The sequence below is a fragment of the Athene noctua genome, chromosome 19 (genome assembly GCF_965140245.1).
Source record: "Athene noctua chromosome 19, bAthNoc1.hap1.1, whole genome shotgun sequence".
NCBI classification, from domain to species: Eukaryota; Metazoa; Chordata; class Aves; order Strigiformes; family Strigidae; genus Athene; species Athene noctua.
This window is the reverse complement of record NC_134055.1, coordinates 7,837,275-7,850,053: the sequence shown is the minus strand read 5'-3', so window position 1 is coordinate 7,850,053 and position 12,779 is coordinate 7,837,275.

The window sequence follows — 12,779 nt, the reverse complement described above, 5'->3', positions numbered from 1 at the left end:
CTGGGTTGCTTTTGTGCTTTGCTTTCCTTTTTTTTTTTTTGACTTTTGATATTAAACAACCGAGAAATGTCCTGCTCGAATCCAAGGGCAGAATGTGCAGCTAGTTTTAGAAACCCATTACAGCAGCTAAAGGCAGTGATGCCTCGCAGCAGCGGGAAGGTCAGGACCTCTGTCCCCATGTGTTGGAGCCATCGTCCCGGCTGCTGGCGAACACCGGCATTCCATGGGCCAGGAGAAGGGCTTCCAACAAACGAGGGACCACAGGAGCAGAGGGCTTGAGCCTAGGCAGCCTTCAAACCCAGAGATATCCTGCATATCCCCACGCAGCTGTTGGTAAAGGCACTCAGGTTGAAGAGTGCAAATTTGCCTGGATAATTTTGGGAGAGCAGGTCATGATCCCCCGCTTTCCTCCTCCTCCCTTTTTTTTTGTTTTTCCAGCCCCAGGGGACCCTGGCAGCACCAGCCTAGCAGGGCCAAGCTGCTTTGCAGGCCCTGACCTTGGGTTTTAGCCACAGCTTCCTTCAGCTGAGCCCAGCGGGTGGGTCTGGGAGAGCTGAGAGCCGTGCCCCCCACCGCGAGGAGCCAGAGGGCAAAGGGCTGTGCCCGGGGGTTTTGAAGTCCCATGGGATGCCCAGGTCTTACTGGTCCCCTGGCCCTGGAGTTGCCAGGTTTTGTCCCTCTGGCAGAGCTTCTATGCAAAATAAAAATGACAAATTCACCTATTTGTCCCAAAACCCCTCCTGGGGAAGGCGGCGGTTGGATGTGGGGTGTTTTGTCTTCTAAGCTCACTCATTTGCAGCCTCCAGCAACTCCTACTGCCATGGCATGGACCTGCCTTCCCCCAGCACCGGCTGCCGAAGAGGGGCTGCACACACCCGGGGCATCGCAGCGAGCCCCGGCAGCGCGCGGGGTCACGCACCGCCTGCTCGGCTCAGCCCCGTGGGCTTACGGCAGCTGAGGGATGTCTGAGCGTCTCAGAGAGCAAACAACTGCCGCTCCTGAAGTCTGGCTTTGGCTGCCAAAACCCTCTGACCGGAGGCAGGGAAAGCCCGAAGTGAGGGGGCTCTTGGGTCACCGCCTGCCTGCGGCTGGCCGGCACCTCGGCCAAGTTTTCGGAGCTGCTTTCTAGAGACGTGCTGGAGGGAAAGGGCTCGGGCAGAGCCAGGGGGTTGCAGAGCTCCAGGGTAGTCTTGTCCCTCCAGGCAGAGCAGCGTGCACTGGAACAGCCGGTGAGATGCTTGTGTGTAGCACAAAAAAAAAAAATCTAAATCTGCGATTTTGGTGCCTAGGAAGATGTCCTGCATGTGGCAGGGTGTCCTGGTGTGGCTGGGCACTAAGGAGGTGTCTGTTCCAGCCCTCCAACACCTCCTGGCACCCCCCGGCCAAGCTTGGCAAGGCCAGGGAAAGGGCAGGACACAGCAGCATTGCTGCAGCGCTCTGTCCAAACCCCCTTCCCCTCCAAAAACCAAAGCAGCAGATCAGTTAAAGGAAGCTTAAGCCCTCACCTGGAGCAAGAGCTCTGAAAAAAGTTCACACTGCGTGGGCTTTGCCATAGGCAGGACAACCGCCCGGTGCCCAGAGGGGAGGGGAGGGGAGCAGGGCTGCCCCAGCACCCGTGGGTTTGGGGTACAGCGACACATCACGCCCTGCCTGGCCCATCCACAGTTCGTCGGGTGTCACCGGCGGCGCTGGGTGACCTTCCAGGGACCGGTTCAGTTCTCCTTACAGTCGGGTGAGGACAGAAAGGGTGACGGGACGGCCCCCCCCACACACACACACCATTCCCCAAATGCAGAAGTGCCCGGGGGTGGCTGCAGCCCACGGCAGCACGTGCGCAGGCTGGGGCTGACTCAGCCGCAGGAAGGGACGCAGCATCCACCCACAGCACTGGCCACAGCACTGGCCACAGCACTGGCCACAGCGAGCAGCGGATGCCCCAGCATGTTTGCCTGGGCCTCAGTGCTCCTCCTGACTCATCCTCAGGGCAGGTTTTGCACTGCACTGCATCTCGCCAGTGCTGCAGGTGAGCAGCCTCCCTGCAGCTCCCCGGGCACCCTACAGATGCACACCCCTCTGTGTATGCACCTATAGACCCACCCCCCCATAGATGCACATATAGACCCACACCCCTGCACCCACACTGACCCAAGCACCCCCTGAGCCCCATTTTTGACCTGGTTCAGAGGGCAGCCCCAAAGCACCCCACAGCCTGGCCCTTGCTGGGTCCCTGCCTTTTTTAAGAGGTGGGGAGGGGAGCTGGGAAGGGATTTTTTTGTTAATTTGATTTGAAAACCCCTTTTATCCCTGAGTGGCTCAAAAGAAAAGGATTTCAGCCACCCCTTGCTCTCCCTTGCTGGTTTAAATTTGATTATGGGAAACAATTTTAATTAGTATCGACAGATATTCAGGAAAATAATTATGGAAATCCTGTGCTTTTTATATCCATTTAACCTGCAAATCTTCCATCCCATCTCAGAAACCCAGGACGAATTTGGGGGAGTGGTGGAGGTTTATATGGTAATAAAAGGCTCCTGGGGAAGCCCGGCTGGCTAATGAGATAACAGGCTGCTCACATCTGGGTCACAAGTTCAGTTTTTGCCGCAGGCAGAGGAGACAGGAGAGAAATCGCTGCCAGGATTCGGCCCATCTGTCTTGATTTTCGGCTGCAACACACACCCCATCTGTCCCCCGGGCAGGGGAGAGCAGCGAGGGGCCTGATCCAGCTCCAACCCCACACCGTCCCCACTCTGCAGGGGATGCTGAATGTCCTGGCAGCCCAGTCGCTGCGTGTCTGTGCGCAGGAGTGGGGCGATGCGGTGGCATTTGCAGGGCAAGCTGCAGCAGCAATTATTGCAACGCTGTAAAAAAATAAAATATGGTTTTCCTAAAGGTCTCCAGCTGGGCATCTCATCCCTCCAGTCCGGTTCCTGCTGGCAACAGGTCTTCAGATCCACTAACACGCAGGCAGCAAACGTGTTTGCCCCCGCTCTGCAAATGGAAAAGTGGGATCGATAGGGTTTGAGCGGAGCTGAATGAAGCGGAGCCAGCGCCTGGCGTGCAGGATGCGAGCGAGACTCCCCCGCCGGCAGGAAAGAGCTTCACAAACACAAACACACGCAGAGCCAGCGCCAGGAGAAACGCGCCCGGCACTGCGGGTTATTTTAAGTTCAGGGTGTACCCAGTAAATGCGGCAGATAAACAGATCACAGGGCTGGATGTTCACAGGGTCCACCACGACGGGTCAGTGCATGGACACAGCCCATACGGGAAAAAAGGGAATAAGATATAAGGGGTTTGGATGTCTGGAGGTAGGAGCCTGAACCAGCCTGGCCATAGGGATCGATTTGTGTTTATTTTTGGAAGAACAGCTCTAATTATCCGCAGTAAGCAAGCAGGGAAATGGTGGTGGATCTCCACCACTTGATGCCTTTAAATCAAGGCTGAATGTCTGTCTCGAAGACATGCTCTGGTTCAGCCGGGAGTTACGGCCACGCAGCAGGAATTACCAGCCAAGGGCACACGGCGAGCATCTCGGCTTTACGCTCTATGAACCATCGTCCCTCTCATTTATTTGCTAATAGATGGAGCAGCCAGGGCTGCTGGGTTTAGGTGGGTTGTTTTAAAAGCGACAGCAGGGTTTGAATGCTGGGAACTCCCCTGGCCAAGGTTCGCTTGCCGTGGTGCTCTTCCACATGGTTCTCCCTGGCTGGGACACCCTGTCCCATGCGAGAGGTGACAGCAGCCAGCGGAGGGACGTGGGGACACGCGGGGATTGCAGTGGGGTTATCTCAAAATTGCAGTGGTGGGGTGGCACCGTGCCCTGCTGCAGCAGCGCTGGGCATCTCTGCTGCGAGCCCTAATGATGTGGGAGCGCTGATAACCCTGTTGGTAGAGGAGCCCTGTTATTAAGCCGGCTTCGGGATGAGGAGGGCGAAAGCAAAGGCAGGCTCCTCTGCGCGGCCGTGCTGGAAGGTGCCGGCTGGTAATAACTGTTTTATTGCTTCCTGTTGTGTTAGACATCTGATGGCAAGCCGGGGCCGAAAGCTGGTGCAGCATATGGAGCAGCCCCCCCGTCCTCCCCCTCTGCCTTATTTACAGAGTCTCCCTGGAGATGGGCCTCGCAGGCTTTTCCAGCTCGGAGAGGAAGCGGAAAAATATTTACCTCGCTCCCCCCCAAAAAAAGTCTCGTCTCATTAAGGCAGGAAGCCATAAACGAGGTACAGAAGGTGGAAATGCTGCCATGGTGAGCACTGGGAGAGTGCCGGGGATGCCGAAGGGGCCGTGGGCAGGGACCCTCCCCGGGGAGTCCCTGCTCCCCACGGGGACATTAGCCTGTGGTGGGGGGCTCAGCCAAACCCCAGCCCTTCATTTTTCAACTCTGCCTTTGGCGGGACATGCTGGGGGTGGCACAAGGACATTTAGTCACCCCACTGCCCCCCATTATACCCGCAGCTCCACAGGGGCTTGCAAAGCCCTTTCCTGCAGAGCTGCACCCCCAGGGATGCCCCAGGCTGGGGGGCCGTGGCAGCGCCCACCTCCAGGCTTTGCTCTGGCAACGTGACCATTTGCAAAGCCCAGGTGGGCAGGGAAAGGCTGCACCTCCAAAACATCCTGGTTATTCTTTTATTCCTTAATTACGATTTTTTAACATTGACCAGTGCAGGAGAGACACCCGCGAGCTGCCAACCCTGCAACATGCTGGTGAGAGGGTCTCCCCTGGCACCAGCTCTGCAACGGAGGAAAAAATAAATTAAAAAGGAAGGAAATTGGCCGCGTTTCCCTGAATGATGCCCCAGCTATCGATCACCAAATCATGCTGGGAATGCTTCCGCCAGCGCAGCCAGCAGCTCCTTGCTCCACGAGCCGTCTCCTGCCAGCCCGGCCCAGACATTAGCGCTGGGTGGGAAAATTCTGCCCTTAGCTGAGGGCAGCCTTGTCACTAGAAAAACCCTGGCTCGTGGCCCCACGGTGTCTCAGGGCAGCCGGTTTCTTTTCCCCATCCTCAGGGGCTGTTTTCGCCTGGAAGACAAAGAGTGCAGGCAGCCAGTGAGCCACGGTCTGCTCTGGCAGCTCTGGTGAGCTGCCGGGTGACCTGGAGCTTGTGCCAGCTTTTGGCACGGCCCGGTGACCCAAAGGGGTGAGAGATGACAAGTGGAGGGAGGGATGTAGGGACATGCGCTGCCGGTGCAGTCTCTTTGGTGGTTCATCTCCCTTTGGCTTCACAGGTAGGATATGACTGGCCATGGGGGGATTTTCCAGCCCAGGGCAGGTGCCGGGTGGAGCCATGGATGCACCCACTCTTGCTGGGGTGCCTGGGTGGCTCAGGCACAGCACGATCATGGCCCAGCTGTGGGCATGTGGGTGTCAGACGGCAGACAGATCCCACCCAAGCTGGCAGAAGTAACACCCTTTTCCTTTCTTCTAACCCATTCTGCCCCCTTCCTTTCATCTGTCCATGGCTGCAAGGGGATGGGCAGCACCACTAGTCAACAGTGACAGTGCTGAGCCCCTCTCTGTGCCTTTGCCCCTGTTGTAGGGGGCTCTGTCCCTATTGCAGGGGGCTTTGTCCCTGTTGCATTAGTGCTTTGTCCCCGTTGTGTGGTGCTTTGTTCCTGTAGCATTAGCACTTCATCACCATTGCACGATGCTTTCCCCCCATTGCATTGGTGCTTCGTCCCCTGCACTGGTGCTCGACTCGCGTTGTACAGGCACTGCCCCTGTGAGCTCAGTAACACAAAACAGGTAAAAAAAAACCAGTGCAGCCCACAACAGCAAAGCCCGGCTTTCCCATCTGAGAGGAGCAGCGCCGAGGCTGAAGGCAGCACCACAACCCTGGCACGACCTCCTCTGACGTCTCCTCTTGCCCAGAATAACCATCCCCACTGGCAGCGCAGGGGGACTGGCACGTGTCCTGATGGGTACGCAGCCAAAAAGAGCTGGGGAGGGAGCGGGGGTGGAGGGGAACCCACACACCCTGCTGAGGCTTGGCCATGCTCCCCAGCTCCCCATGGAAGGCATGGCCAGGCTGGCAGCACCGGGGTCCCTGTGGGGGCTGAGCACCCCACTGCGACCCCCCCCCCCGTGGAGGACAGGTTCTCCCCAGGCATGGTGCAAAAAGCCCCGTGGGTCACGGAGGGAGGCGATGCGAGGCACGATTTGATGAGATGCGGAGCCATCCCAGGGATGACAGGGCCCCGAGCCAGCTGGGGGATGCACCCCAGCAGCAAACCAGCTGTAGCACGGGGCTCTGGGATACCCCCTCAGCGCGCCAGTCCCCGCCCCAAATCCTTGTCCTGAACACCCAGGATCTGGGGCCTTTCGGGTGCCCGTCGCTATGGAAACCCCTTCTCACTGTGCCGGTCCACGCCGAGCCTGTCTGTGCCGCTGCCTTCCCGGAGGAGAGATGCTGCAAGGGGATGCTCGGGGAGGTGGTCCTGCAGGTCCCAGCCACGGCGGGATCAGTGGAGTCCCCCCCGTGAGGGTCTCTGGGGGAAAGAAAGGGCTCTGTAGGGAATGGTGGGGGTGTTAATAGCCTCTTGATGGTTTTAGAGCCTTGGGGAAGATGTCTAGCAGAGAGAGGGGTCTGGGCTGGCCCCACATGAATGGTCCTGCTGATGTCCCCAGGAGCCAGTGCTGCACCCCTCAGCAGCCAGGAAAGGGCTCCTTGAGTTAAAAAAAACCAAAAACAGAAACAAAAAAAACCCAAACAAACAAACAAAAACAAAACCACAAAACTTGCTTTGCTCTGCAAACAGTCCCCTCTGCAGCCTGTTTCTGTCAAGCATCCCACCACCCGGGGAGGTGCTGGGGGTGGGGTTGGCAGTTGGGGTGGGAGCGGGCAGGGCATCACCATTCCCCTGCGGTGGAAAGGCAGCAGCTCGGGCTGTGCCAGCCCCTGGGGTCCCCGGTGATGGAGGGGACCGGAACAGATGCTGCGGGGGCTGCACAGCAACCGGTGCATCCCCCGGGTGCGTGGGGGCAGCATGGGACCCATCTTGTCCCAGCGTGCTGTCACCCTCCTCTGGGGTGACACAGCCCCAAGGTGGGGTGAGGGCTGCCCTCACTGACCACCTTCCAGTGCCCTGGGCCAGAACTGGGATTTTCCAGGGCTCTTTACCAGTTCTCTGGCTCTGCACACCAGTCTCTGTAGGCTCACAGGGTTTGGGAATTTCTCGGACCCTGCTGTGAGCTGCGTGGCTTCCCTTCGGGCGCTCCTTCAGAGGCACTTTACACACCAGCCTTGCTGCTTGCACGCACCTTGCACCGGCTCCCCATGGGCTGATAAAAAGGTGGAAGAAGCTTTCAAAGCTAAGGGAGGGTTGGGATTTTGGAGCCACTAACATTTTTAAGAGCTGTTCTGAGTCCAGACAAAGATGATTTTGCCTTTAATATTTAATGCTTTTTTTTTTTTTTTTTTTTTTAAACACATGTGCAAGTGTGCATTCAGAGCTGCTGCAGCGAGAGCTTTGCACTGCGGAAATGCCGGGGCCAGCCTGACCCAGCAGCGTGGGACTGGTTCAAAGCCAAGGTTGCCAGAAGGACGTTCTCCAGCCTGTAGGAAAGGCAAAACCCTGGGAAACTGCAACAAAAGAGCCTCTTGGGCCAGCACAGTGGGAAATGCCAGGGAGAGGATCCCGCACAGCAGAGATCAGCCCTTCGCTGGCAGGGGCAGCACGGTTTCCCCTCCATCGCCAGGCACAAGGAGCTGTTGTTGCAGGAGTGGTTGCAAGCAAGAAAGGTGAAAGCCCTTTCTGTGTGCCTGAAAACCCCAGGGGTTTGGCTCCCACCAGCTGCAGGCTGTGGGTGTGGAGCAAAGGGGCCTCTGGGATAAATGGGAGCCTGGAGAGGCAGCATCGAGGGAGCCCATGGCTGTGTGATGCTTGGGAAGAGCAAGCGGGGAAGGATCCGACCTGGGACAGACCCTGTGGGAGAGCTGTGCTGGAGGATGTTGTCCTGTGGTCCTCAAGGTGAACAGCTCTGTCATCCTGGCTGTGGGTCAGGACCAGCAAAGTGGGGCTCCCAAGCTCATCCCCAAGCAGAGGCCACCAGATAGATGCAGCTGCAGGAGGTGACTGAAGGTTGCTGCAGTGAGGAGGAGGGCTTCACTTCTGGAAAAACCCCTGGCCAGGACAGCATGGCCACGGAGGACAGGTGGGAAGGCTTTCTGAAGCCTTTTCCTCCCATGGGTGGTTCCTACACAGTGCTCTGCCCCAGCAAAACAGCCTCTGACACCATCTTTCAAGCATGGCTCCAGCAGAGCAGAACAGCACAAAGAAAAGGGGTATTTCAGAGGCAATATAAGAGTAGCTAATAGCCTCTGACCTCACTCCAGCAGAAATGGGAGGCAGTTTGGAAGAGAAGGTGCAGAAGGTGCCTGTCCCCCTGGGAGGGACACAGCCCTGGCTGCCCCAGTGGGGAGCAGGCACTGCTGTGGGGAGCAGGAAAGCAGCAGAGCCCTGGGGTGAGGGGAGGCAGGAGCAATCACACTGGGGTTTTGTTTTTTTTTTTTATAAGAGTTTCAGCTCTGCAGCCCCAGGTGTGGACACACTCGTGTCCCCCTGACACAGCGACCAGTGTCTGGGTGTTCAGCCCAGCACAGGGCTCTGCATCTGCTTGCAAGTACTTGCACGCTTGGCGAGCTCTCCACCTGCCACCCTGCCAGTGGGTGTGGAGGGGAAGTTTTAGCCCAGAAAAAGCATCGATTTTCATTTGCATCAGTGGGAGGAAGAAGAGCAGTGGCGGCACCGGCACTGGGCTCTTGTGTCTTCCACCACGGAGGCCCAACTCCCTCAGCAGTGACACGTTCTCAGAGGACATGTTGTCCTTCTGAATGCAACCATCTCTCTTCAAAACATGCTCCCTGGAGACACTGAGTGAGCACAAATACCACCCTGCTGGTGTGGGGCTGGGGCATTTGGAGGAGCCTAATGAGCTCTGTCTTAGCAAGAGACAGTGGCGGCATCAAGATCAGGCTGAATGAAACACTTTAGGATGGTAAATCTTGAAGCCATGGATTGTGTCCACTGGCACCAAGCTGGACACCCTCTTTTTGCTCCTAATACTGCTCCCAGCACTGCCAGAGTTGCAGGAGGGTTGAGCCCTGAACACCCTCTCTGTCTGACAGTGTTTTGGGGAGATTGCACTCTTGCCCCACTCATCAATCCTAAATATTTCTCCCTTCCCAGCTGGGTCTGACACTGAGAAGCCTCTGAATGCAATCCTGAACAGATGTTTGAAGTGCAGAAGAGCCGTGACATGGCAGGGGACAGGCTGCGCACAACGAGAAGGACGCAGGAAGAATTGTTGATGCTTCAAGCTGGCCAGCTGCTCTCCTTCACGGCTCCTCCACTCGGCCAATGCTCCCTGCCTCCATCCAGACTCCACTGGTCATCCCAAGGGGAGATGAGGATGGGGTTTGGTCCTGTTTGTATATCCTCCCCCAGGGGATTTCAGCTGGTCTGGCTTTGTGCTGGTCTGCGGTTGAGCTTGTCCATCTTTGAGAGCATCACTCAACCCAGGCTGCACCGGCACCCTGGGCAGCAGGGAAGGAAAAGCTCAGGTTGCAGATGAAACTTTAGCCATGGTCTTTGTGACAAACGGAAAGGGATTTTCTCCCTCTTGCAGGTAAGACCTGAGTTGGGGGGTGAGGAGGAGAAGGGAATTTGCGCATCAAGGTCTTCACATCAGTGAGATCCCAGGAGAAGGCTCGTCCAGCCCCGCAGCCAGGCTGTCACTGGCTGTTTGCCTTCTCTAACATGCCAAAGGACATTTTAAAGCAATTTCTCCCGCACAAATAAATACAAAACCAAACTGCTATTTCTCCTGGTTTCTTCTCTTTTCCCTTTTCATCCATGTGACATCTTCCTCCAGTAAATCCTTCTCTTACGTCTCATTAGAGACTGTTCCTGGACAATTTGCAGCTGTGACAACCCAGGAGATGCCCAGGGCCTGTCTGCCTGGCTGACAGCTCACATACGCACCCGGCTTTTTGCTGTGCCTGCGCCGCAAAATGGTTTCACGGCTGGGCTGCCCTGTGCCACGGCCACTGAGGTCTCCTACTTCCCTTTCCAGGGTTTTCCTGGCAGACTGGACAAAATGCTTCACCTCCCCCCCACTGCTTTCCTCCCCCTAACATACTCTTCTCTCCCCACTGTGGTTTTCCAGCTTTGCAAACCCACAGCATTAGGGTTTTGCAAGAATATCTGCAAAAGCATTACGGTCCCTGCTGCCCAAATAACCCCCCCCACCTGCCCCAGGATGTGGCGAGAATGGAGGTGATGAAATTAAAAATAACTGGCTTTGCCGGGAGGCGCGGGTGGCGGAGAGCGCGCTGCCGGAGCTGGCACGGCTCGGCCGACGGATGCCTCCGGGCACAGGATTTCAAGGGCACGTCACGCTCCAGCCGGGCGGCTGCCAGCAGCCCTCCCCAGCACTGGCTGTGCCGCTCTCTTGACTCCTTCCAGCGATTTTTTTTAAGGCAGCTAATAGCTCCAAGGGAGTCCCGGCGTAATGAGAATTGGCAGAAGCGAGCAGATATTAGGTTTGTTCACCACCAGTTTTAAATCATTTAGCATAGCAGAAAGGCCATGTTTCTACAAGCAATACGTCCTGCTTTGCTCACGTCGTGGTTCCTATTAAGTTTTAGTGATGAATGGGGACAGTGGTGCCCACGGGGGGAGCCATGCTGCCTTGCTCCATGTCCATGGTGATGGGACAGGGACGAGCAGGACCAGAAACTGGGGCCAAGGATTCAATCTGAAGTCCATCCTCATCCACAGGAGCTCCCACCATCTGCAGGCTGGGACCTGTGAAGAATTTATGTCCAGTTGAAGGCAGCCTGTGGCTTCTGTTTAAAAATAAAACCTTAAAAAGACAATTTGGGGAGCTGGACCTAGGATGCTCTTTGCACAGCGGAACACGGTTCTTCAGGGATTGCTGAGAAAAGTCGTGGGAGACGTTAAACTTTCCCCCCCGCAATTATTGTAAATGTCTTTGGTCAAGGCACAGACTTAAAATTAGCCCTCAAATCCTTTTGAAGTTTGAGATTTTTCAGTTGATTTTTCAAGTGACTGGCCAGCAGTGTTGCAAACTGTGCATTTCCATGCTTGGAACCCTGGCTTTCTTTTTAATTGCAGCCCCACAAGGTTACTCAGTGTTTCATCACAAGCAAGGCCAGGTTTTCCAACCTTGTTTCGCACATCTTGAAACAAGCAGCGACCCGTAGAGGGGGGGGGGGGGAGGGGGGGGGCAGAAGAGAGCCTATTATGTCCCAAAGCCTTTGCCATCACAAAGTGTGCATTCTGGTCCATGAAATAAATCCCAGCCCTTCCCTGGGCTCCCGGTGTTTTGCTCTTGAGTGGCTGTTTAGTGAAATCTGGGAGTTCAGTGAAAGCTGGGATGCTGGGCTTTCTGCTGCTTGTTCAGCAGTTGGAATCGAGGAGGGGCAAAGAGCAGGGGCTGAAGCGGGTGGTTCCTGGGGGTTTGCTGGTTGTGCAGGGCCACGGGGCCATGAGCTGGGGGAGCACAGGGCCCTGCCAGGCTCTGCTCCCGCCGTGCTGCCTCTGCCCCAGCACCCCCCAGCCCCTTCACCAGCCCAGGCGGATCCTCCACCCGGGCAGCGATACTGCCATGAAATCCAGCGTTGTCCTTGTCAACGCTGCCCTTTTCCATGGAGGATGGTCCCATGGCACAGCAGGGCATCGGCCGTGTCTGCCGGACCCACGCCGTGCGGCTCTCAGCCCGGCTGGCAATCGATAGCGAGTGCAATGAAACCCTTAATGAAATTCCAGCCTAAGAGACTATTGATTGTGTATTTTCTTTAAAAATGTATATGAATGGGAGAGAAGCTTTTTGGAGGGGAAGCAGGGGGGTGGGTGGAAACACACCATCAGCTGCTGCGGGACATGAGTGAATGTGTCTGTCCAGGGTTACCTGCACTGAGCAGTGGGCTCCTCTCTTGGTGTGCATTAATTCATCTCAAAACACCCTTGGGAAGGGAAAACATCACCAGCCAGAAGCAGGAGGGTGGGCATTCCCCCCAAATCATCACAAAGCCAGTGATGATAAAACCAAGGAGAGAAGTCGAGAGTCCATGTCCCAGTTGTGTCTCCTAGAGGGTGCTTTTGCAAATCCCCCTTGCCCCGTGTTTCATGCTGCTGCCTAAAGCACTGATAAAAGAGGTTTAAGAAGATGCTGCACTCTTCTGCTTTGAGGGTTTGGGGGAAGAAAAAGAAAATGGTGCATCACTGTGTAACAGCCCTACAACCAACCTCACTCACTCCTTATTTCTCCACCCTCTGAGTGCCCCCAAACCAGCCTCTCCCAAAATTACACCTGGTAGAGTAAGAGGATGGCAAGGAAACATAATAAATAAATAAAAACAGTAATAAAAACCCACCTCCCTCTCCACTCCTTACATAACCAGCATTGTCTTAATCCTACAGGTGCTTCACAGAAGTAAAAAGGATTTGTTCCTCCTGCAAATCCTTTTTCTTTCTTTTTTTTTTTTTTTTTTTTTTTTTTTGTGAGTCATCCTTATCCGCCCCGTGGACATGCTGCGGGGAGGCCCCGGGGGGAGCCGTGCGGGGTCTGGAAGGCAACCCTGGGTAATGTGACCCCTGACTAAATCACTTAAACCTCTCTGGGCTTCAGTTCCCCTGCGGTAAGATGCGGATTATAAATCCGTCCTGACCCCCTTGGCAGAGGAAGGTGCTCGGAGATGGGCCCTATAAATATGTCAGCAGGGCAGCGGAGGCGAGCGCCGGGGCTGGCCCACAAAC